Genomic DNA, 26,838 nt, shown 5'->3' with positions numbered 1-26,838 from the left:
ACGTGGAAGCAACCTAAGTGCCCATCAACAGACGAATGGATAAAGAAGATGTGGTACATATATACAATGGAATACTACTCAGCTGCAAAACAGAACAAAATCATTCCATTTGCAATAACATGGATGGACCTTGAAAGAATTATGTTAAGTAAAACAAGCCAGCAAGAGAAAGATAATCTGTGTATGACTCCACTCATATGAGGAATTTAAAACTATGGACCAAGAACAGTTTAGTGGATACCAGGGGAAAGGTGGGGTGGGGGGTAGGCACAAAGGGTGAAGTGGTGCACCTACAACATGACTGACAAACATTAATGTACAATTGAAATTTCACAAGATCGTAACCTATCAATAACTCAATAAAAAAAAAACTGGGAGAAAAAAAAATTCTGCATGGCTGGTCATTGCATTCAAACTTTATATTAAGTGGAATATGGTCTCAATTGTTATGTGAAATCCTCTCTTTTTTGCATACTCGGTGTGTGCATTGGGAAAGTTCCCTTTCTGGTTACTGCCATGAAGTGCAGGGAGCTCCCAGGAGGGCGAGCACATGTTTAATGGGCCCTGTGTGACTTCCCTTATATCCTACAAAATAATAAAATAAAACAAAAAGGAAGAGACAATTAGGAAGTATAGAAATTATCCAGAATACATAAATTTCCCAGTGAAAATAGGAAAATCCAACAGAATATTTTCCCATATCTAAGTGAGAGAGTTATAAAAACTGCCCTTTCCTGCACTCAAGATTGCTTCTTGCCAATCTATTTCACAATGAATCTTGAGTCTTCTCTCCTTCTTTTGTATGATCTAACCAGAGATAGTGCTGGGCAAAATTTTGAAGTAGGCTAAGTTTGTGTTTGGTGATCTTCCTCTCTCTTTTCTGAATTTTTGATTTTTTAAACACTTCCTCCTGCCCCTTTTAGGCAACCAGTTACCTCGTTTTTTCCCCCTTGGCATTCTCATTACATCTGAGAGAGAATTTAAACCATTTGTTCTTTTTTCACTAGGCTTAATGCTCTACGAAATGTGAAATGTAAGGCCTTGTTTCATGTTAAAGGAATTTCAGTCATCAAGAAGGAGTGGGAGTCAAAACAATCCTGAGAAAAAAGAACAAAGGCATTACACTCCCTGATTTCAAAATATACTACAAAGCTCTAGTAATCAAAACAGCATGATACTGGCAGAAAAACAGACACACAGATCAATGCAACAGAATTGAGAGCCCAGAAATAAGCCTACATATCTATGAACAGCTACCTTTCAACAAAGGAGACAAGAACACACAACAGAGAAAGGAAAGTCTCTCCAATAAATGGTGTTGGGAAAACTGGACAGCCACATGCAAAAGAGTGAAAGTAGACCATAATCTAACACCATACACAAAAATTAACTCAAAATGGATTAAAGACTTGAATGTAAGACCTGAAATGACAAAACTCCTAGAAGAAAACACAGGCAATATGCTCTTTGACATTGGTCTTAGCAGTATCTTCTTTTTGTTTTCGGTGTTATATATATTTTTTATTGAGTTCATAATAGTTTTTACATCATTGTGAAATTTTAGTTGTACATTATTACTTGTCCATGACCATATAAGTGCTCCCCTTCACCTCCTGTACCCACCCTCCAACCCCCTTCCCTGTTTGTCAGTATGTTTGTTTATCTTCCACATATGACTGAAATCATATGGTGTTTGTCTTTCTGTGTCTGGCTTATTGCACTTAATTTAGTACCCTCCAGGTCCATTCATGTTGTTGCAAATGGGATGATTTCAACTTTTTTATGGCTGAATAGTATTCCATGGTGTATATATAAATATATATATATCTTCTTTATCCAATTATCAGTTGATGGGCACTTGGGTTGCTTCCACATCTTGGCTATTGTGAATAATTTAGCGATATCTTTTTGAATGTGTCTCCTTAGGCAAGGGAAAGAAAAAATAAAAAAATAGGACTACATCAAAATAAAAAGCTTCTGCATGGCAAAGAAAACCACCAACAAAACAAAAAGACAACCTACCAATTGGGAAAAGATATTTGCAAATCATGTATCCAAAAAGGGGTTAATTTCCAAAAGCTACAAAGAACTCACACAACTCAACAGCAAAAAACAGGCAACTTGATTAAAAAATGGGCAGAGGATCTGAATAGACATTAATCCAAAGAAGATATGCAGATGGCCAACAGGCACATGAAAAGATGTTCAACATCACTAATTATTAGGGAAATGCAAATCAAAACCACAATGAGATACCACCTCACACCCATCAGAATGGCTATTATTAAAAAGACAAGAAATAAGTATTGGAGAGGATGTGGAGAAAAGGGAGTCCTTGTACACTGCTGGCGGGAATGTAAATTGGTGCAGCCAGTATGGAAAATCATACAGAGATTCCTAAAAAAAATAAAAAATAGAACTACCAAATGATCCAGCTATTCCACTTCTGGGTATTTATCCAAAGAACAGGAAAACACTAATTTGAAAAGATATATGCACCTCTGTGTTCACTGCAACATTATTCACAATAGCCAAGACTTGGAAACAACCTAAGTGCCCATGGATGGATGAACAGATAAAGAAGATGTGATGTGTATACACAATGGAATACTACTCAAAAAAACAAAAGATGCAATCTTGTCATTTGTGACAACACGAATGGACCTTGAGGGTATTATGCTAAGCAAAATAAGTCAGATGGAGAAAGACAAATGCTATATGATTTCACTCATATGTAGAAGATAAATAAACAAACAAGCACATAGATATGGAGAACAGATGGGGAGTCACCAAAGGGGATAGGGGTAGGAGGAGTGTCAAAGGGGTAAAGGAGCACACATGTACCGTGACAGATGGCAACTAGACTTTTGGTGGTGAACATGATGCAGTCTATACAGAAGTTGAAATATAATGCTGTACACCTGAAATTTATACAATATTATAAAACAATGTTACCTCAATTGAAAAAGTGAGCAATAAAAATGGAGTTGAAGATATTATAACATTTTTATGATTACAAAAGTAATACATGCTCATGATAGACATGAATAGAAAAATAAACAGAAGAAAATGAAATGGATTAGTAATCCTATCATCCAGACATAGCTACTGCTGGTATTTTGGTTTGTGTATGCATAAAAGCATACATACTATGTGAGATAAAAAATAGGATCATTTGTTTTATTTTTGAAAATTTGTTTTAAAAAAATTAAAAATTGTGGGGGCTGGCCCCGTGGCTGAGTGGTTAAGTTCACGCACTCCACTGCAGGCAGCCCAGTGTTTCGTTGGTTCGAATCCTGGGCGCAGACATGGCACTGCTCATCAGACCACGCTGAGGCAGCGTCCCATATGCCACAACTAGAAGGACCCACAAAGAAGAAAATACAACTATGTACTGGGGGGCTTTGGGGAGAAAAAGGACAAAAATAAAATCTTTCAAAAAAATTAAAAATTGTGGTAAAATACACATAAAATTTACTATTTTAACCCTTTTGTTTTATTTCGTTTTGGTGAGGAAGATTGTCCATGAGCTAACATTGTGCCAATCTTTCTCTATTTTGTATTTGGAACATTAACACAGCATGGCTTGATGAGTGGTATGTAGGTCCATGCCCAGGATCCAAGCCCCATTAACCACAGGGCACCAAAGTAGAGTGCGTGAATGTAACCACTGTGACACTAAGCTGGCCCCCTATTTTAACCATCTTTAAATGGACAGTTCAGTAGTAAGTATTGTTAAAAAACAAAATTCAACAAAATTCAATTGTTAAAAAACAAAATCCAACTCACATCAGGAGTCCCTGATACGGACAACTAATTCTCAGCAAGGGAGCCAAGAACATACAATGGAGAAAGGAAAGTCGCTTCAGTGCACGGTGTTGGGAAAACTGGATAGCCGCATGCAAAAGAAAGTAGACCATTATCTTACACCATGCACAAAAAAAACCCCTCAAAATGGATTAAAGGCTTGAATGTAAGATCTGAAACCATTAAACTTCTAGAAGAAAACATAGGCAGTATGCTCTTCGACATTGGTCTTAGCTGCGTTTTTTCAAATGCCATGTCTGACTGGGCAAGGGAAACAATAGAAAAAACAAACAAATGGGACTACATCAAACTAGAAAGCTTCTGCACAGCAAAGGAAACCATCAACAAAACGAAAAGACAATCTAACAATTGGGAGAAGGTATTTGCAAACCATATATCAGATAAGGGGTTAATATCCAACATATACTAAGAACTCAGACATCTCAACTAGAAAAAAACTAACAAGCCAAGTAAAAAATGGGCAAAAAGATCTGAACAGAGATTTCTCCAAAGAAGATATACAGATGGCCAACAGGAACATGAAAAGATGTTGAACATCATTAACTATCAGGGAAATGCAAATCAAAACTACAATGTGTCACCTCACTCCCATCAGAAAGGCTATAATTAACAAGACAGGAAACAATAAGTGTTGGAGAGGATGTGGAGAGAAGGCAACCCTCATACGCTGCTGGCGAGAGTGCAAACTGGTGCAGCCACTATGGAAAACAGTAGGGAGATTCCTCAGAAAATTAAGAATAGATCTACCATATGATCCAGCTATTCCACTGCTGGGTATTTATCCAAAGAATTTGAAAACACAAATACACAAAGATACATGCACCCCTATGTTCATTGCAGCATTATTCACAATAGCCAAGGCATGCAAGCAACGTAGGTGCCTATCAAGGGACAAATGGATAAAGAAGATGTGCCATATATACACAATGGAATACTACTCAGCCATGAGAAATGATGAAATCTGGGGCCAGCCCCGTGGCTGAGTGGCTGAGTTCACGCGCTCTGCTGCACTGGCCCAGGGTTTCGCCAGTTCGAATCGTGGACGCGGACATGGCACCGCTCGTCAGGCCACGCTGAGGCAGTGTCCGACATGCCACAACCAGAAGGACCCACAATTAAAATATACAACTATATACTGGGGGGATTTGGGGAGAAAAAGCAGAAGACAAAGAAAGATTGGCAACAGTTGTTAGTTATGCCAATCTTTAAAATAACAAAGAATAAAGAAATGATGAAATCTGGCCATTTGTGACAATATAGATGGACCTGGAGGGTATTATGCTAAGTGAAATGTCAGAGGGAGAAAGTCAAATACCGTATGATCTCACTCATAAGTAGACGATAAAAACAATGACAAACAAATACATACAGACAGAGACTGGATTAGTGATTACCAGAGGGGAAGGGGGCAGGGAGGAGGGCAAAAGAGGTGATTAGGCACATGTGTGTGGTGACGGACGGTAATTAGTCTTTGGGTGGTGAACATGATGTAACCTACACAGAATTCGAAATATATTACAATGTACACTTGAAATTAAAAAAAAAAAAGAGGGGCTGGCCACGTTGCTGAGTGGTTAGAGTTCTCAAGCTCCACTGCAGTGGCCCAGGGTTTCCCTGGTTCAAATCCTGGGCATGGACATGGCACCGCTCATCGAGCCATGCTGAGGCAGTGTCCCACATCCCACAACTAGAAGGACTTACAACTAAGAATACACAACTATGTACTGGGGGGCTTTGGGGAGAGAAAGGAAAAATTAAAAATCTTAAAAAAAAAAAAAAAGAGTCCCTGATGTGTCAAGGATACTAAGTTTTTTGTATGTTTTCTATTTTGGTTGTTATATATGTTTGCTGTAAGCATAAGTATTTTGAAACAGATTTTAGAAAGAATTTTTTAACAGCATGAAAAAGCTTTATGTACCAGACCTATGCTGTCCAAAACGGTATCCACTGGCCACATGTGGTTATTAGACACCTGAAATGTAGCTAGTGAGACTAAGGGACTGAATTTTTAATGTTATTTCCTTTTCTTTCCTTGCAGTTTTTAAAAAACAGCTTTATTGAGGTATATTTTACACATGCCCATTTCAGGTGTAAAATACAATGATTTTAGTAACGTCACTGATTAGTGCAACCATCACCATAAATCAGTTTAAATAAAATTGGGACACTTTCGTCTACCAATTTTATTTACTTTAAATTTACATTTGAAAACTGATACTTGATTCAGTTATTGAAAACTTTACTCACATAAGCTTAATAAGGCTTTCTTTTGCTTCTCAGAACTCACATAAAGGGGAAGGGCTTTTACTGATCTCTCTCCCATTGCTCGAATCTGCCAATTCAAATTCGTGCTATCTTTCTTTGCGATGTTGTCCCTAATTCAGCATTTCTTCACATTCCCTGAATTTACCATTGTTTGACCCCCTACTACTCTCTTTTCACCATTCCCCAGAAGGGAATGGTAGTCAAGGTTCTTTGGACAATAAGGAAGAAAACAAGGGAGTATGTTCTGCGGTTTTAGGTATCTGAATATAAATTGAGATGACAAGAGGCAGTATTCTGGGGATAAAGTTGTGGAATAGGTAGTAATAAAAGATAAGAGTCATTCTCTTGGAAATGTTCCTCAGACATTAAGAGAAGTCTCCAAAACTGTATTTGAAAAAGTCCCTGAGTAAATTTTATACTATAGTCCCCCCTTAATCTGTGGTTTCACTTTCCGCAGTTTCAGCTACCTGTGGTCAATCATAGTCGAAAAATATTACATGGAGAGTTCCAGAAATAAATGATTCATAAGTTTTAAGTTATGCACCATTCTAAGTAGTGTGATGAAATCTCACGAAGTTCCGCTGTGTCCTGCCTGGGTCGTGAATCATCCCTTTGTCTAGTGCATCCATGCTGTATACACCACCTGCTTATTAGCCTGTTAGGAAAAAACATAGTATATACAGGGTTCAGGACTATCTGAGGTTTCAGGCAGCCACTGTGGGTCCTGGAATCTATGCCCCTCGGATAAGAAGTAGCTACTATAAGGGTCAGTCATGTGAAGGATAATTACTTCGTGAGATATAATTTCATATTTGAAACGATCTGGGCCAGTTCATATAGTACGTTTTTAACATTTAGATGTATGCTCAAAAGGTCAATTTCTACCATTACAGTAAAATAATCACTAATTATGAAATGTAAAACTTGTCAACTGAAAAGCATTTTGTAAGCTGTACAAAGATTAGCCTAATGAAAAATCACAGAGGATAAAATCTTGTGCAAGAGCCAGAAGGAGAACAGATGGCAAGTGTGTTAAAGAAGGCTTAACCCACAAGAAACCAGATTTAGGTCATTGCTGGGATGAAAATTAGAACCGGAGCAAAGAAGACAAAGGAAAAGATGTATAAAAATCACTTAGTAGGAAGGAGAAAAAAGAAACTGAGGAAACAAGAAAGAAACAGGAAGTCTTTCTAATTAAGTCATTTATTTTCACAATATGTCCTGGAAGGGCCTAGAGGCCTATATTTTATAGGTTCCATAGCATCTGTACTTAGCTGTAGTAGTACTTAATACAACTTATTATAAGCAATTAATCAAGTAATATTTATTTAATATTTGACTCTGTTCTGAAAGTCAGGGGCCATGTCTATTCTGTTTACTATGTTCTTGTGACCCGGCACAAAACTTGGCACAATGCTTATTATATAGCATATGCTTCACAAATATTTGTTGAATAAATGAGTAGGATTTTTCCACCTTTGCAAATCTTATATTGTTAAAATTTGTAATGGTTATATGCACACATTCTAGAATCAGACTTCCTAGCATGAGTATTTTAGCTCCACCAAAAACTAGCTGTGCTACCTTAGGCAAATTACTTAACTTCTCTGTGTTTTAGTTTCCTCACCTTTAAAATGAGGATAATAAAATTACCAAATGAACTAATTCATGTAAAACACTTAGAAAAGTGCTTGACACATGGTATCTGCTCAATAAAACTTATCTATTATTTTTATTATTATTAATATGAGGATAGCCAGTAACACTTAAAATCAAACACTACTCAACCCCCAAACCACCAAATAGATGTCATAATTCAGAATTTCTTTTATCTCTCTAGTTTTTCCAAGCTTTGTGGATAAAGATCTTTTGCTTCTTTTTTTATTTTTTAATTTTTAAGCTCAGGGTTATGGTTACTAAAATAAAATTTTAAAAGTCCCCGATTACAGATTATAATACTTAGGTAAAAATAAATCCATATATACATCTTTAAAAAATCTTTAAACAGCTATACCAAATAGTTAAGAATGGATGTTTTTGGAGGATGGATCACATAGAGATTTTTACTTTTTCTGTATTTCAAGTTTTTACAATAATCACATATCATCAGAAAAAAGCAAGTAGGATATTTCTATTTGGAAAACTTTAAAATAATAAGAGAGGAAAGAAACCACTGGAAGCCTTGAGAAGGTGTGTATTATCCAAAGTGACCAACAATTTTACTAGCAGTGTGTAAAATCATTTTTGTAGAATCTGTACTCTAGAAGTCAGATTATCATTAATCTATTCTCTGGACTCTATATTCCAAATTCCCCTAGCATGATTTTACCCATTGCCAAAGGCTTTTGGAATGAAAACAGAAATGGGTATAATGAAATGCTATGTCAGATAACTAGTCAAACAATCAACCTGTTGTGGGCCGACCCCGAGGCCAAGTGGTTAACTTAGCACGCTCTGCTTCAGAGGCCCAGGGTTTCGCTGGTTCAAACCCTGGGCGCGGACAGGGCACTGCTCATCAAGCCATGCTGAGGCGGTGTCCCACATGCCACAACTAGAAGGACCCACAACTAAAAATACACAACTACATACCAGGCGGCTTTGGGAGAAAAAGGAAAAATAAAATCTTAAAAAAAAAAACCAAAACAATCAACCTATTAAATATTGTGATTCACACACACACCAAGTACAAAATGGGGTCCATAAATAAAAGGATTACAGAACAAAACAGTACTATCTTGTTACAGGGTAAACAATGACTACGAAATGAGTTTGAGAAAGGGTGCAAAGCTTAAGAATTGGAACTATGTTATATCTCGTTTTGTGATGTTTAGGTCAACGCCTTGAGCATATAAAACGGTTCAAGTTAAAAAATAACCCACTAAAGTATTGGTTGATTGAAACAGCAGTTGAATGAATCATCATATATTCTTTAAAAGAATTAATTGGGACTTGAGTTGGGTTTTAAAGAATGGTTGGACTATGGGGAAAGGGAAAAGCAATGCGGCCTGTTGGAGTGGGGACAGCGGGGGCTGCCTAGGCATAGGGTCTTGTGGAGGGGATAACATTGATAGGTAACAAGGACCCAGTCAGGGAAGAGCTGTGAATGAAACAATGAAAACACAGGACTGGAATAGAGAGCTATTATAGGATTTTAGTGTGGGAGTCACACAGTAAAAGTGAATGCTTTCAGATGATTACCATGACAGCAGTTTGCAGAATCAGCTTGGGGACAGACTCGATGTGGGAGAAACAGGACGCAGTAAAAGAGTAATGGTCTTGAAAGAGTTGTGTGATATCTGTATAACATTATCTTCTAGGTAGAATATGGTTGTCTGTAGAAGATAGGTTGCAGTCAGAAAGGTCTCCAAATTAGCATAAAGAAGTATAAATAGTGTTGGGTAAATTAGAGAGCTCTGTGAAGTTTCAATTAAGTGCTTTGTCTGGATTCATCAGAGATCACCTCCTTGCTTTCCAGCGGAAGATGCTTATGACATCCCCGGATGATGGAGGATGCAGAGGAAGAGAGGCAATGATGGTTGCACTAGCTAAGTCCTATTTGATTTGTTAAATGGGATAAGGTAGATCGCTGAGGATATGTAGGATGATAGATACCGAGGACAATATTCAGCTAACAGGTAAAAAGCATGGCATTTCATAGCTGTTACTGCTTTTCCTTTCTTCTTCTTGATAGGTGGCTTGGAACTGGAAGAGAAGTTGCAGGGGGTACATTATTCTGGTAATACCTCCAAGCCACATAACACCTTCTTTGAAGAGAATTACTTCTTGAACTAAAAACAAAAGTTCACTTTTGTTGTGTTTTCTCTTTAGCCCAACATAAGGAGTTACTGCTTCTCTGTTTCCTTATCTCTTCCTCCACTCTCCCTCCACTACTGGAGTCTGGCTAATGGCTTTCTTTCTACTATACACAGCCATCCAATAGAAGCATTCACCTTTGAAACTGTAAAGGTGTTTAGAGTAAGCAGAAGAGATCAAGGGAACTTCCTACTCTCCAGCTCGCCAGCCTAGGTTTATAGAGCCTAAAAACTAGACAGTCATGAATGTCTGTCATCAACATGGTGCTTAGCATTCTGCCTTGCATTATGCTATTTTTGTACTTGTTTTCTCATCCTTAGTAAACTTTGAGTTACCTGACAGAGGACTAGTTAATTCTTCATGTATACTCCATTTTCACCCCACCTAGCATAAGAGTGAACTCCTTGAAAACATAAATGCTGTCTCTTAAGGACTTCTCTTGCACCAAATACAGTGCTAGTTAATAAGTAGTTCATGACAATGATCATGCAGTAAAACTGATTTCTGGTAAAATGAAAATAAGTAGTTTTCATTAACATTTTATAGACATTTTTATTCTATGAGAACAATGAATAATAAAACATGTTAGTGTTTATTTGTGTTTACTGACGTCAAGAATTACATGTCTACCAAGCCTCACAGTCTCTGGGTCCCTCTGAGTAAGTGCTATATAAAATATATCATAAAGAAAGGACAGTCTACCTGTTGTCCTGGGAAAATAGTAATTTCCCCCGACAAATAAAAGTTAATGATTAATTAATTTAATATAAATTTAAAACACTCTTTGTTTAAGGTCCTGTGATATGTAAAAAGCAAGGGGAATACAGAGAGGAATAAGAAGAATTAAACTCTGCCACCAAAAAACTTACCATTGGGCCGGCCCCATGGCAGAGTGGTTAAGTTCGCCTGTTCCGCTTCAGTGGCCCAGGGTTTCCCCAGTTCGGATCCTTGGTGTGGACACAGCACTGCTCATCATGCCACGCTGGGGCAGCGTCCCACATGGCACAGCCGGAGGCACTCACAAGTAGAAAATACAACCATGTACTGGGGGACTTTGGGGAGAATAAAAAAAAAAAAACACCATCCAGGAGAGGAGATGAGTGTACAATTAATCACAGTGCTATGAAATAGTTTTAAATAAATTGTAATGTGGCAAATGAGCTGAGGCTTTAAGCATTTGGAGAATGTATTCCTTCTGATTTCTTGTTCAAAGTTGAGTTTGGAAAATACAGAAAAGCACAAGGAAGTGGTGGGGGGGAGCACACACAATTCTCCCACCAGGAGAGACCCATTATTAACATTGTAGTATATTTTTTCTTACATGCTTTTCGTTTTTGCTTTTTAAATTAGCTTAAACCAAATCATGTATATGGCAAAAAATTCGAACAGTATAGAAAGGCATACTACTGAAAAAGGTAGCAGGTTCACTCCCCAAACGTTATGTTGAAACAAATTTCTAGGCCCAAGATGGAGTCTCTCCTGCTGGGTGTGTCATGTCAGCAAGCCAAATTTTCGTGTGCTTGTAAACGCTCTGCTTGACCAGAAACACACTACATCGTCAGCCAATCCCCAAACGCCAAGCTAACTGTGGGCTCTATACTGTACTTATTTCCTTGTTCCTTGATCTTTCTAAATAAGGACAGACATGCAGCCCCAGCCAATCTTGCCCTGTTTCCACCCAGCGGCTTCCACCGATATCTAAAACTGGCTCCTGGCCTCGAGAAGAGAGCTCCACTGCTGGTGAGGCCCTGTACTCTCCCAATCCATGGATTGTCTTCCCTTGAATAAAGGACATCAAAGTCGTTACTAAATTGTTTTAGTTTTGTCATAGGACAGGTAACAGTTTCCTCGCCAATCTCTCTGGAATTCAGAATTAATTCAAAACTAATGCATAAAACTGAATTCACATATATATTATATATACATATATCCCTTAAAAATGTATACAGATGGAATCACGTTATCTAGTGTTTTACACCTTGCTTTCCCTAATGGCACAGAAATCTCCCTCATTCTTAGTGGAGTTGGTCCTATTCCATTGCATGCAGGGCTGCTATACTACAACCAGAGAGCCGAGCAGGTGATGACCCAAACGAGTAGATGGGAGACAGGCCATTTCAGGATGAAGGGAATTAAGAGACCAGATTTGTAGCGGGGAGAGACAGAGGAGTAAGCCTATTTAGTTGGCATGTAGGGTATTAGAGAGATGACTTGGGCCAGAGGATGGGCGCTGTAGTATTCCAGGCCAGCATTTTGGACTTTCCTTACTTTTTGTAGTGGAGAGGAGTAAGGAAGTCAGTTGGTTTGGGTGAGATATGGGTTTTCTAAAGAAGGGCTTGACAGGCTGTGAAGTGGAGTGGTCCATGAGGGAGGTGACATTCAAGTCTAGAACTGAGAAGGGATCTAGAGTTGGAAAAACGGCAGGGCTGGTTAGTATTCTACACATGGCCTAGTCTTCACTGCTCCCACCCTACTCCAAGAAAACTCCTTTCTGTATCCACACTGCACGATGGAGGATTCACTCGGCGCGTCTCCCTTTCCCTAAGCCCGGGGCTGGGGCAGATCCTTCGAGACAGCTACCTAACAAAACACCGCACTCCTTCCCCACCCCCGCGCCGCGGGAATTCCGAGATCTGGGCGGGCCTTCTACTAGGCGCTCTACAGAGCAGAGATAGGACACCGCGGCCGCCAATCAGACCCCTCAGATGCCCGGATGTGAAGCGGTGCGCGATACAAAGGCGAGTTTCCACCCAGCGCCTCGTCAGGTACAGTGGCCAATAAGCATTTCTCAGGCGATAAATGACAGGAAAAGTAACCAGTTACAAACTAGTTTCTCTCACGCATGTGGAAATTCTCTTCCTTAGTCTAACCCACTACTGATTGTGATTGGACAGAATCGTGAAGAGCGGTAGAACTGTCTAATTAGAAGCGGGAGCGAGAAAAGTCGCAGCCAATAGGAAGATTCCCCAGGAATGGGGCGGGGCCTAGGCCTTCGCCTCGGCGGCAGAGGAGACTCGGGGGCCATTTTGTGAAGAGACGAAGCGGTTGTGGCCGCGTTGCCGACCTCTAGCAGCCCTCGGCTTCTTCACGTAGAACCCGGGAGTGGGAGATTCAGAATCGAATCTCTTCTCCCTCACCCTTCCTGGTAAGTGGAGGGGGCGGAAGCAGGCGAGGCGTTGGGTTCCTCAGGGAGCGCGAGGGGATGCAGGGGAGAAGACGAGGGAATCCTGCCCTCGGTAGAGTAACCAGGCCTCCATTTATTCTCTTTGCGCTGGGGGATTAGGTCTTATGCTGGAGAGAGTTTTGTAGGCCTCAGCCCTTGCGTAGATTGAGCCTAGTGTCCTCTAGGCCGTGATCCGCAGGGGAAATGCGCTTTTTCGCTCTCTTTCTGTGTTAACGGCTATTTTCCTTTCATTTCCTACGACCATGAGGACTCCAAGAGAGATCGTGGAAGGGAAGATCGAGATGCTCATTAATATAGTTGGAGTTAATCTAGTGCCGCTGTTTCCTGTTAAATTTAAAAATTGGGCGGGGGATGGGGGAGGGTTGCCGAGTACATAACGTGCCGCAAGCCTGTAAATGCTGGAGCGTACCGCAGGGCGTAAGAATAATGAATATTCTAACAATGGATTGAATTTTTACTGATTGCTTTTTGTTTGACTTCTCTCTGAGCAGATGATGGACCTCGAAAGTTATTTTCAATTCTGTTTAAGAAAAATATTGTGATCTCATTTACATATTAACAGTAATAATTAAAGCTGGCTTACTTTTTATCTGCAGGTTACAAATCACTTGAAATATTTAAGTTAGTGGAGCTTTGCTTGAGGTAGGTATTACTATCTTTCTCAGACAGAAACTGAGGCGTAAGAGTGTTGATTGCCAGGGTCATGTCAAATCAGTGGAAATAGTAAGGAATTTGACCACTAGGTTAGTCCAGTGGTTTTACCTAGCTATTGGAATACTAGGTACTAAAAGTACTATTACTGTTTGAAATCTTTACAAGAACCCAGTTACAGCAACCACTAGCGGTAACTGGAAATTGCCAAATTGTATTTGGGAAAGATATTTAATTAAGAGAATTGCGTTTGTTATTGATGTATATTAATGTAACGTCTTGATGACCGTAAAATTTGACTTTCAGGATATTCTAGCATTAATTTTCCAGACCATCTAAACTTTGGCGAAAATGCATAATTACGTGGTTTTAAAAGCACGTATTATAGTGCCTCCTATTTGCTAGGTCCTGAAACTTTACTAAAAATTTTTGCTAAGTTTATAAAAATTACATAGGTTCCTGAGTAGTATCACATTCACTTATCCAAGAAATGGCTTTTTTGGTCCTCGTGTAATATTTCCTTGATTTTATTTTTCTTTGCGTTAATTCTCAAAAAAACCTAATGTTTTTAAGCACAATTTAAACCAGTATTACAGGGTAAGTTAATCCCTTAGGAAACCGACTTTATGGAAAATAAAGGTATTCTTATTCTAGATAGCTATCCATTTGTTAATCCCTCACCCTGTAGCTATTTTAATAGGGATCAAAAGCATTGTCTTTAGTTTAAGGCTAAACATGTATGTTTAAATGGGCTTGAAGTTTATCACTCTGCGGAACTGTTAGAAATGAGGTAAGGACAGTGATTGGTTAATTCAGGAAATCGTAGACCTAATAAAAATATTGTTGGCAGATAGAGAAATGTAAGGAATTAATATTTAAGATCAGTTATTGATAAGAGTTGAAATTATTTGAAGGACCTTTTTTTTTTCCTGTCTTGAGGTGTTAGAATTATGGATTCCTTGAGATCGGCATATACTAAGGTAACAATTCCGTTGAGGTAATATTCATCTGTAATGATAGGGCCACAGGATTAATATTTGGATTCTAGATGTGCTTCCAAATAGGTAGACACTAGTAACATTTTCATGTTGGCTAGAGAGGAAGGGTTTAAGTAGGATGACTAAGTTGCAGGTCTTCTGACCTTTTTGTGTTTCCGTGCTCGTGCCAGGGGAATGCTTGGTGTGGTGTTTGCTATTCCTTCTGCAGAGAATTAAACATACCTTATATTTGTGATTAGGTCTCTAGGGGGTTTCACATAGCATGTGACCTTGTCTTGGATGGAATTGTTGTTAGAAACGAACAAGGAATAAACTCCAAAACAGCTAGTTGTTCTAATCTTAAAGATTAGTTGTATTAGCTAGTGAATGTGTGAATGTTAACTGGGTAGTGTGACAGTTGAAAGAATCTTGGCCTAGGAGTTAAGAGAACTGGATTTTAGCCTCTGCTGATTATTAGCAGTGTCAGACAATTAAGTTAATCTTCCTGGGTTTCAGTTTATACTTATAAGGGGGCTTAGACAAGTCTTAACTTCTTTTAATTTCTAGTTTCTGTAACTCAAATCATGTGTTGCCAGGGGGTTGAAAATGTACAAAAATAGTTATATTATTAAAAGCAGTTTTTGTATATTAGTTATCATTAACTGCCTTAATATCATTATTTTAGTCTTCAAGTAATTTTATTAGTAGTTGTTTTTGGGGAATATTAGTTGCTTGTACTTAATATATATACTTATTCTCATTGGGATCAGGGAAGATTATGGTTTTGTCTGTATTAGATTTGCTAGAGAACTGACCATGGTGAGAACCAGAACTGTTAGATGTAATGTAATTGCATGTGTTTTCTTAGTTATTAGAAATTTGGGATTTATAAAGGGAAGGATTGCTATAGGATTTTTTTAAATCTCTTGGTGCATTTACTATGATAAGTTATAATGTTCTTGGATTTATTTTTTATCGATCTTAAACTCTTGACTGTGGTTCTGAACATGAGCTGACATCAGAATCAGCAAGGGGCCTAAGTAAAACAGATTGCTGGGCTCTTCACCCGAGTTTCTGATTAAGTCTAAGGTGTGCCCCGAGAATGTGCGTTTTTAGTAAGTGCCACGTGATGCTGGTTGGCAGACCTTTGAGAACACCCCTTTAGAAGAAGGGATCTAAATCTCCCAGAGGTTTGACAAACTTTAATCCAAGTGTACTGTTAATTGCAAAGCATTACGCTTAAAAGTGCTAAAGTTGTTTGGTCTTTTTTTATGAGTGATAGTTCATCAATTTAACTTAATATCTTGGGAGACATCTTAACTTTGAAAGATGTAAATACTTTTTTTTCATAGTAACTGCTGCTTTTTAAGCTTACATCTTGTGACAAGTGCAGAGATTTTGTTTGTAGATGAGCCACAAAGTTACTTAACATACCCTGAAAATTTTGAGTACTAGGTTCAGGCTGTGACTCCAAATAAGAAAATTGAGTATTTCACCATAACTACATCCCCAAACACTGACTCAAAGAAGGTAACATTCAAATAAATGTACATTTTCTGTGACTTTTTCTATAGTTTGTACATTTGTACAATTTAACACATCGAGCCAAGTCTAAAAGTAACTTAGAAGTCATGCCTAAACTTATCTGCATGTTTTTTAAATTTTTTTTAATTTTTTAATTTTTATTTATTTATTTTTTTGCTGAGGAAGATTCACTCTAACATCCATTGTCAATCATCTTCTTTTTGCTTGAGGAAGATTTGCCCTGAGCTAAACTCTGTGCCAGTCTTCCTCTATTTGGTATGTGGTTTGCCACCGTACCATGGCTGACAAGTGGTGTAGGTCCATTCCTGGGATCCAGACCCCTGAACCTGGGCTGCCAAAGCAGGGTGCACCCATCTTAACCACTAGGTGGTGGGGCTGGCCCTTGCATTTAAATTTTTAAAAATTTAAAGTTAAAATTTTATGGTACCTGTTCTAGTGTAGTCATTCATACATAATTGACTCAAGGAACGCTTTTTAAAAGGTCAGCTTAAAATTTTTTAGTTTACTGACTTTTGTAAAGGAAAATAGAACATCATGGCTGAACATTCAAATGTGAGTGCAACCAGTTCATTCTTATTTGCTCAGACCTATGATCTAATTGCACATCTTGTTTTTGGTGATGAAATAATCAGTCCGTCATGTGTGTTGTTATTTAGTGTGGTGTTATGTATCAGATTCTTAGAATTCATATCTTGTAATTACCTATACTAGTTTATCAACAGTGGGACCATGAAACAAATTCCTCAGGAACCATACTTTATTTTAACCTGTTTTATGACATTAAATATTCAGTAGCCATAATAATCTTTTTTCCTCCATCTGTGGTTTTCCATTCTGTCAGTGAGTGGAATAATGTGCTCCTTATTTAAAGCATCTTTCTCCTTAATGTTGAACCTATCAAGTCTTGTGGTTTGATCACTCATTAGTTTTGAGAATAGACGTCATCTCTAGTATGTATCTTCATGGTAGACCGTTCTCCTTCAATCTGTATCATAGGAAAAACTACATGGACTTAAAGTTTAAAACCCATGAATCTACTTACCTTCATAATCTTGATATTTGACATTTGCTCACTTCTTCATCTCTGTTGGCCTGGTTTTTCTATATTTTCTTTGCCCAAACTGCTGATTATCAAGATGAATGTTTGAATGTAGACCTTTTTTTGAGACCCTAAGGAAATCCAGGGGCATAGTTAGTTAATTTAATCACCTACTGATGTTGAAGAATTGTGAAGTCGTCACTGGTAGAAGTGATGATTCTGTAGAGGCTCTCTCCATCCCAGTGCAATGTTATGCATTACCAAAATGTGTTAGATCTCAATGGACAGATGTTTCTGTCTTGGGGGTTTAGGGCACAACATTTCTGAGGAACTCTGACTCAATCTGTCCCTTCTCCTTTCACAGGGCAGCAAGGCGAACCCCATCCCTTCTCACTGGAGCTCAGCTTTGATTTTTAACCTTCCTTCCCCACCCTTCCAGAACACACACATTCCCATTCCAAAACTGATTTTATAAAGACATTTTAAACATAATGACGCAACTTGGTGTGCACTACGGCAAATTTACAGGTGTTTTTTTTTTAATTGTTTCCAAACACGGGACTTGGATTTAAGATGTAATTTTTAAAATTTCTATTTCTATTTTTTCTGCAGCAGTTGGGTTAGAGGAGGAGGAGCCTTTTAGCCTCTCATAAACTGACCTCTCTACTTCCTCGTGTATTTTTAAGATTGATTGATGATGTGGAAAGGGCTTTGCTTGTCTGCTACTGAGAACTTTACCCTTGCGGTTTTTGTGGAAACTGCTTTTGGAAAGAGAAAAGAAATGAACTTTACTGACTTGAATTTTTACACCTCCCGTTTTTCTAATCTGGGCTATTTTTATTTTTGTTTTTTTACAGTGAGATTTTTTTGATCTTCAGCTACAGTAAGTTATTCCAATTTTTTTTTTACATTTTTCCTGACTTTCCGCTGATTTCCTTTTTATTGTTGTTACTAGTTACTATTATTACTTATTATTATTATACTTATGATGGTGATGATGATGATGATAATGACACTGATGATTTTTAACCGGATTAAAATCGAGTTTTTCTGAATGTTTGTAAGAATTTCTCCGGCCTCCTGAATGACTTTGGAGTTTTGCATCTTGGGAGAGAAAGTGAAGGCGTTAGCATTTTTAAGTAGATTGATCACGTAAACCTTTTCTCTCCCAACCCCACCCTTGCCCTCATCCCCTTCCCTATGCGAAAGAATTTTACTGGCTGTTAAGTCTGTGACCTTATTTTTCCTGATCTTTAACTTAACTGTTTTAGAGCATCTCTGGACGTCTGTATTTTTAATTTTTTTATTTTTGTTTTTTTTATTTTTAATCTTTCATTTGTTAAATTTTTAAACTGTGCTGCAATAAAATGTGTGTGGTACTACTTAACACCTATGATAGTGATGGCGTTTTCCCAGAAAGCCATCTTCCTCCTGTTTCCCTTGAAATCCCATCCTGCTTTTCCTGTACACTACCCCTCACAAACCACAAGCTGCAGCAACATGGATGCCCAGCCTGGAGCAGCAGCAGCCAGGATGACCTGGAGCCAGGGGGGCCTTCGGAACAGATGCACACCCTTCCTGGGTGATGGTAAGAGGTGTGAGGTCCACTTGGTTTCATTGCAAAGACTAGGAAATACACCCATTTAAGTTTAGTTGATGTGGTGTAGGTGATAGCTTTGTAAATGTTTGGGTTAAGGCTTTTTGTGTGTGTCTCAAAAGATGTTTCCCAAGGAAGGCCACTTCAGTTTTTTTGTAAAGTAATGGAATTATGAGTCCCTAATTAACTTGGGCTGATTGAGAGCTTTTGATAATTGAAAAGAGCAGCTGAAGTTTACATATACTTTAGGATGAAAATGACTTTTTTTTTTTTAATAATTAGCAACAACACAAGGACATAGTGGGCAGTCCTTTTTCTTACACGGTTGCCAGTTAGTAAAAATTGTGTCATTTGGAGTAATCTTCCTTGAGTTTGTGACAATGATTTTGGATTGTATTCTGTTTAGTCTGTTTTTATCATTAAGATTTAACGTGACTCAAACCACAGGAAACATGCTGTAATATTAAAATGCTATCTCACTGGAAGGTTTTTAAAAAAGAAAAGGATAGTTAGGCTTTTTAACTTCAGAAAGGGAAATCTATTCAGTCTCTGGATCCAGATCAGGAAAGATCTAGGGGTGACCTGTTTTTCAGTGATGACTTGTGGCCCAGGTAGATAGTGTGGAATCCAGTGTATTCCAAAGGGTGATAGGAAGGAATGAATCTGGTCTATTCACAAGAATAATGCAAAAATTAGTAAGGTTATGGATAGCCAGAGTTGAGAATTTTAGCAACTTGTAGTATTTTACCCACAAGAGTGGAATACTTTGATTACTCAGTTTAGATTTGCTATTATAGATTTTGAGCTGGGAGATAAAGTAGAATCATTTTTAAAGGCATATTCAGTGCTTTGATACTAGGGTAAATTACATACTTGACCCTTTCCCTTACTCATACTGAAAAAGTACTAAATTTAATTAAAGTGAACTGGAAACAATGGGAGAAAGTTAAGTAAAATGTCCTGAGGTTATCTGGTAGAGCAATGGGAATTTTTCTTTTATAGGTCCAAGTTTTATTGTTGCCTTCTCTTGTGTGAAAGTTATTTCTACCTCTCTGTTGTTCTCTGTCATTGTGTGGCTGCTGTTCGCTATAGGTTGAGTTTAATTTATTCCTTATTTGTTAATTCTACAAATCCCTTTTTTTGTGGGTCATGTTTCTAGTTTTGGGGCTACAGAAAGGTATAGTAGTTCTTCAGGGATTCGGTCTCATGAGGGAGACAGATGAATGAGATAACGTCACTGTGTGATTAGAGGTAAGCACAGAGCCCTGCAAAAATGGGTACCTAATTGATTCTTTTAAGAGGTCAGGAAATGGCTTGTAAGAGAAAGGGAGCTGAACTGAATCTTAGAGAGTTAAGGCCAGATTATAAAAAATTAATGCCATGCCAAGGAGTCATTTTATCCAGAAACCAATGGTGAGCTATTGAAAATTCTAAACTGTGGAGTGACAACAGATTTTCATTTTTAGAAATGTCGTTCTGTTAGCATTGTGGAAATGGCTTAGAGAAGAATGAGTTTGGAAGCAGATGATAAATAAGGAAGATGCTAAAAAACGAGGAATAGTAATGACCTGGCTGGTCAAAAGCAATGGTATTGGGATTGGAGAAGAGGGGATAAATTTAGAAGGATTTGGTGGTGGCTCTTAGAAGAGTGAGGGCTCAGCATGACTCCCAGATTTCTAGCTTCTTGGATGGGGATAGATGTCGGGTAAAGAAAGGGGGCAGGTTAGGGTAGAGAGTAAGAGAAAGCAATTTAAACACTGATGTTTGAGATGTTCTTAGAACACTCAAATAGAGATGTTTGTTCATTAAACATTTGAGTGCTTATTCTGGAAACCACCATTAGGCTTGGGCATATAGGGATGAGCAAAACGTACTGTCTCCTGCCCTCTTGGGTTTTATAGACCAATGAGGGGACAAATAAAGTAAACACAATAGTACTGTCAGAATTTACATGCATGAAGGAAAAGAACAGGTGAGATGATAGTAAGTGAACCAAATTTAGAATCTGGAGGTGGGAGGGTGCTGCCAGTGAAGAGATCTTAAAGCAACTGAAAATACCTGAAAGCACAGGTAATGGGAAAAAGTTAGCTTCAGAGCAAGAAATAGTCCTGGAAAATAGTCACCAAGAATGCATAGAATGAGACAAAGATGGAAAGTTAGGCAAGTACCAAGCATAACACACAGGTCCTTGTAGGGCCGTGTTTAAGATCTAGATTATCTTGGGCACAATAGGAATCTGTTGAAGGACTTTGGAGAGATAGCATTTCTTTCTCTGGAATTTCCTTCTGGCTGTTAAGTGGGAAATGTCAGTAATGAGGACTAAGTGCAAGTGGGACAGTAAGTTAGAAGACCTATAAGAGTAGGCCACTATCTGTTGAAGAAAGTAGTAATCCTAGGCCTGAGGGTACTTGCCCTGGTTTTTCAAATGAATTTTCTTTGTATTAATGAACAAATTAGTTTGAAGAGGATAGATTGGTCAGGTTCTAGGAAGTTACTAGTTATTTCTGTAACACCCGGTTGCGCTGACCATGATATAATCGCTTTCCTATTTGAAAGGGAAAATGAAGTAGAACCTGAATTTCTTCTTTTGGAAGTAATTGGGCACTTTACCACGTGTCCACCACTTTTAAGTTTCTTGAGTTATTTAATCCTCCTCGTTCATATTTTGGAGATGAGAATATTGAAGCACAGAATTTAAATAATTTGCCCAAAGTTAGACATACCTAATAAACAGTGAAGCCTGGATTCACTTAAGCCTGCAGATTTCAACTCTTAATCATACTAGACTGACTATACTTTACTTGACATGTTAAGTATTCTAAAAAAAAACCCAAATCTTTAATTTTTTTAAAGTACCCAGAAAAAGGAAAAACGGCTTTGGACTTCTATTTTTAAAGACTTTTAAACTAAATATCATCATTATATATTGTATTGTTTAATTCACATCACTTTAAATGGCAAAAAGAAGTGTCCAAGGTAATAAATTATTTTGGTAGATGTAGCTTTCATAGTATAATTTTATAGAATCTTTGGATGTGACAGCGTTCTTTTAGGGAGGTAAACACATTTTAAAAGTGAATTTTAGTTGAGAAAAAAAGCAAATGTATTTATGGTTTTAAAAAACACACACCCCGAATTATATGTTGCTAAATGCAACGGTCCTTTTTCAACCCTCGTCACACATGACATGACCTACTGGTGTGTTTTAACCAGTCGAGCCACTTTCCACCTGAAGCAATTTTTACTTCATTTCCAGGTTTTTGTTGTGTTTCTAACTGTTCCTTTGCCCACTCCATTGGAGTGCTCTGTGTTCCGTCCTTCCACTTCCTTTTTCTGTTCACACTCCCTGGATCATTTCATTCATTCACGTGATTTTGTATACCATCTGTAAGCTGATTCCCACACTTGTATCAGTAGCCTGGACTTCTCTCTTGAATGACATACCCATATATCAAGTTAGCTGCATGACAACTCCCTTGAATGTTAGTATATCCACTTAAAAGTCCAAAACTGGGCTCATGCTGTTCTTTTCTCAAACCAGTTTCATCTGCAGTGTCGCCCACTTCAGTGATGGAAACTCCAGTTTTCATGTCATTTAGGTCAGACTTTGGTTAGCCATCCTTGACTTCTTTCCCTATACCTCGCCTTTGGCCTTGCAGAAAATCCTGTCACCTCTTTCTTTAAAATATAGCATACTACCATCTCTTAGTCCACTTTCAAGCACCGTTGTCTCTTGTCCATTGCTGCAATAGGTTTATGTTTCTTTTCCCCCTCCCCACCAGTGCTTGGTAGCTGGATTGATCCTGTTAAAATGTAATGCTTGATAAGTGTTGCCTGAAAGAGTTTCTGCTTGAAACTCACCTATTTCAGCGTTAGTCAGAATTTTACTGTGACTTCCAAGACACCCTACATGATCTGTGGTGCTCCTTCTCCCTTATTATAGTAATAAGTATACTCTGCTCCAGCCACACACGGCTGCCTTACTGTGTCTTGAACGCACCAGATGTTCCTACCTCAAAACCTTGCCTTCAGATTTTCTTCCCCTAGACTTTCATAAGGTTTAGGTTCCGCAGTTCATTTAGGTTCTTGTTCAGAAACTACCAGCACCTCAGTGGTATTTTCCTCACTTAGCCCTTCAAGCCCTCCCTCTCTAAATACTCTTTAGTACTTTTCACCAGATCATGTATTATTGAACTTGATTTTCTAATATGTAAAGGTACAGAGAAATATCTGGAAAGATACATGTGAAATAACATTGATTAGCTCTGGGGAAGGGAGAGGGATTTAGGAAGTTTAGAAGAAAACTTTTGCTTTATGTGTTAAAGACTAGGTATTATAATGAGCAACACAGTATTTTGCTTCTAATTATAAATAGCATAACTACAGCCTGTATAGTAGGGGTTCAATAAAGAGTTTTGATAGTTAAGTTGAAAAAACAGCCTTAATTAAAATAGATTTAGTTGCGACAAAGTGAGTCAAGTTGGCGTTTGAGGGCATAGTCTGCTGTGTTGTCTATGATGGGGCTATAATCAAAATTTGGAAGAACTTTATCATTTTTTAAAAAATTTATTTTCCAGTGAGAATGCATAGCTGTTTTTAAGAGATAATTGTAAGATTATAGGCCGTCTAATTTTTTCTTCCTACCCAATGTGATTCTGATTTCACCAGTCTGAAATACTGTTCCCATTCCCGTTTCGTTTAACTTTGGGTTTTTCAGTTGATTTCAGACCAGCTCTTTGGGAATTCATCGAACCAGCCTTAGGCTTTTCTGGCTAGTCCAGAATAACATTTAGCAATAGTTTAAGAGAATACATGTTAATTGAAAATCTTCCCCTAGCCCTCTTACTAAAATTCTGTATTCTGAAAATGATGTAACTATTCATAGTGCACTCTCATTCTTTATATTAATCCTTTGCATATAGTCATCTTCACCTAAGTGGTTTTGGTGTTAACTTTAAAAACCTTATGGCTAAAATTGAGGTAAGAAAGTGTTTTCTCCAAGGCAAACTTTTCCTTTGTTGTTTTCCTTGAAGTTTGTTGGCTTCTTGTGTGGGAATTATGCAGTTATTTGTGTTAAGATGTAGTTTTGGTGAAATTAAGGAGGGCTGATCATAGGATTTAAGATTGATGTGGATTGTTAAGGTACCCCATCTTTATTTTACATTTAATCCATATTAAGTAAGCAGTGCATGCTCATATAACATTTAGAAAATGCAAACCAACCCCCCAAAAAAGACACACTTAAACCATTCAAAAATAAAGTTGTGGTGTGTCCTTCCAGGCTTTTTTCCCCATATACTATAGGCTTTTCAAAAAGTCATGACATAGATAGAGCACATACATTTAAGTCGTAATTTTTTTTTTTTTAGGATTGGCCCCTGAGCTAACAACTGTTGCTAATCTTCTTTTTTTTTTTTTTAATTCTTCTCCCCTAAGCCCCCCAGTACATAGTGTATATTCTAATTGTGAGTGCCTCTGGTTGTGCCAAGTGGGATGTCACCCCAGCACAGCCTGATGAGCGGTGCTCTGTCTGCGCTCAGGATCCCAACTGCCGGAACCTTGGGTTGCCAAAGTGGAGCGTGCAAACGTAACCACTCTGCCACGGGGCAGGCCCCCCGAAATTTTTTTTTTTAACTTACCATGAACATAACATTAACATAAGGTGTTAGTAGACACGGAGGTAAAAGTGTTAATAGCTCATAGTATTACATTGCATACTTGTACAATATTTTACTTAACCGGTACTCTATTGTCGGGCCCTTAGAGTTTCTCCCCATTTTTTCCCTCTTAGAAACAAATTTTATAAACAATTGAAGAAATTTAGAACTAAAATTTTATATTCTTAATTATTTTCTTAGAATTAAGCTCCAGAAGTATAATCATTCAAAAGCTTGCATGTTTTAAAAACTTTAATGTAGGCTGCTCCCCGAAAAGGTTCTGGCAGTTTATCTGCTTACTGGTAGTCTGTAAGAGACCACTAATAATTTCCAGGTTTGGGAATTACTCGAATCTTTTGCTTATGTTTCGGGATTTGACCCTGAAATCCGGTGTCTATAGTGATAAGTCTATAAAATTGAAGAGTAAGAATGTTTATAGAGTATAGATTTGCTGAGTGAAGAATTGCCACCATGTTGACTGTATTTCTGTGTCTAGTTGGAGATTCATATGTAATTTTTATTCTCAGATATGTGTATGCATATATTTGGTGTTATCTTAATTTTATTGTGAAAAATTTCCAAACGTACACAAAAGAGAAAAAATAGTATGATCGATCTCCACAAACTTGTCTAGCTTTAAGAATCCTTGGTAATCTTGTTTCATCGATAGCTGCATCCACGCCCTCCCTAGCATGTTATTTTTTTTTTTATTAAGGTTATAAAAGTTAACATCCTTGTGAAATTACAGTTGTACATTATTAGTCATGTTGTAGTTACACCACTTCACCCCGAGTGCCCTCCCCCCACCCCCCTTTCCCTAGCATGTTATTTTGAAGTACATACTTGATATATTTTCTCTGTAGATATTCATTATGTATTTTTAAAATATAAGGACTTAACCTCAGTCATTATCACAGGAAAAACATTTAATAAATTAAATATATTTTAAGACCCTAAAATACTACTCTGAGACTGAGTAAGGCATTCCCCAATTGTGTTATATTTCTATGGGAGTAGTAACATGGATGATTGTTTTTTGCTTAGTCCTTTCTGGAATTTGAGAGGTTCTGTTAATTAGCGATAAGTTTGGGGGTTTTTTTTTAAATCAATTTTCTTTCTTTCTTTTTTTCTTTTTTTTTTTTTTTTTGAGGAAGACTAGCCCTGAGCTAACATCTGCTAATCCTCCTCTTTTTGCTGAGGAAGGCTAGCCCTGAGCTAACATCTGTGCCCATCTTCCTGTACTTTATATATGGGACACCTACCACAGCATGGCTTGCCAAGCGGTGCCATGTCTGCACCTGGGATTCTAACCGGCAAACCCCAGGCTGCCTAAGTGGAATGTACGCACTTAACTGCTGCACGGCTGGGCCGGCCCTTTTTTCTTTGAAGAAGAAGATTAGCCCTGAGCTAATGTCTGTTGTCAGTCGTCTTGTATTTTGTCTGTGGGTCACCACCACAGGATGGTCACTGACAAATGATGTAGGTCCGCATCTGGGAGCCAAACCTGGGCTGCTGAACTTAACCAGTAGGCCATTGGGGCTAGCCTAAAGACCCCTAAATTCTTAAGTATGAATCTTTAAGTACAGAGTCTTTTCTGACCAGGGGTTTATATACTATTTTATTGTTATTGTTCATACGGGTTTTATGGTATTAGAAGTAAGACCTTCCTGTATTTTTGTTTTTTCATTATTTAGGTGTATTGCATGTGCCCTTGATTGTTTTATAGTTCCCAGTCAAGATTTATTGACCTTATGGAAGTCATTTTGAAATGTTGATCTTAATTTGTTTCCTGTGAAAAGCATTCTTTTACATATTCCTAATGATTATTTGATACTTTTAGATTTGAGAACCTTTTTTCCAAATGGCTTAAGATATTCCCAGAGAAAATAGATGTCTGTTGATGCGGAGTTTACTACGTAGAAGTTGCTCTAGTTAGGAATATGATGGTTTCTAAAATGCCGTTTTTTTCTTTTCCTTAAGTCTGATGTAACTCACAGAAACAGACAAGTAACATTTAATAATTGTCACAGTTGATTATGAGGGTTGAGAATAGAGAGAAATAGCTATATTTGTTGGACTACCGATGAATGAGAAGGCCCCAAATTGTGGGACACAATATCCAGTGAAAATTTTGATGCTCTAGAGTTGCCCATTTCCTTGATTTTATATAATTCTGAATTGCTCTTGAGGAAGGGAAGTGCTCAACTCTTCCAGCTTCTGTTTAGGGGTTTACAGAAAAGCTTTGCAGACTCCAGGCCAAGCTGTATATCATAATCATTGAA

General features: G+C 37.9%; 2 protein-coding genes across 41 annotated transcripts in view; one reads left to right on the top strand and one right to left on the bottom strand.

The window, feature by feature from the left end:
* The window catches only part of LOC139084567 (X-linked retinitis pigmentosa GTPase regulator-interacting protein 1-like), a 40,540-nt gene extending 28,034 nt beyond the window's left edge, over nucleotides 1-12,506 (bottom strand). Inside the window, exon 1 of the mRNA XM_070627665.1 lies at nucleotides 10,776-12,506. The gene's annotated coding sequence lies outside the window, so the exon portion shown is untranslated. The remainder of the gene's footprint in view (nucleotides 1-10,775) is intronic.
* A 183-nt stretch (nucleotides 12,507-12,689) lies between these two features.
* Nucleotides 12,690-26,838, top strand: part of HNRNPC (heterogeneous nuclear ribonucleoprotein C) — a 50,827-nt gene continuing 36,678 nt past the window's right edge. For 4 of the 40 annotated variants that reach the window (XM_070585718.1, XM_008528821.2, XM_070585567.1 and 1 more), the window contains exons 1-4: nucleotides 12,886-13,051; nucleotides 13,687-13,732; nucleotides 17,667-17,830; nucleotides 18,160-18,185. The gene's annotated coding sequence lies outside the window, so the exon portion shown is untranslated. Of the gene's footprint in view, nucleotides 13,052-13,686; nucleotides 13,733-17,666; nucleotides 17,831-18,159; nucleotides 18,898-26,838 lie in introns of those variants that run through there. The other 36 variants (XM_070585740.1, XM_070585648.1, XM_070585583.1 and 33 more) reach the window with 19 other exon arrangements.

This window comes from Equus przewalskii, chromosome 1 (genome assembly GCF_037783145.1).
Source record: "Equus przewalskii isolate Varuska chromosome 1, EquPr2, whole genome shotgun sequence".
Lineage (NCBI taxonomy): Eukaryota > Metazoa > Chordata > Mammalia > Perissodactyla > Equidae > Equus > Equus przewalskii.
Note: the sequence above shows the minus strand (reverse complement) of the source record. Positions and strands in the feature narration are given on the sequence as shown.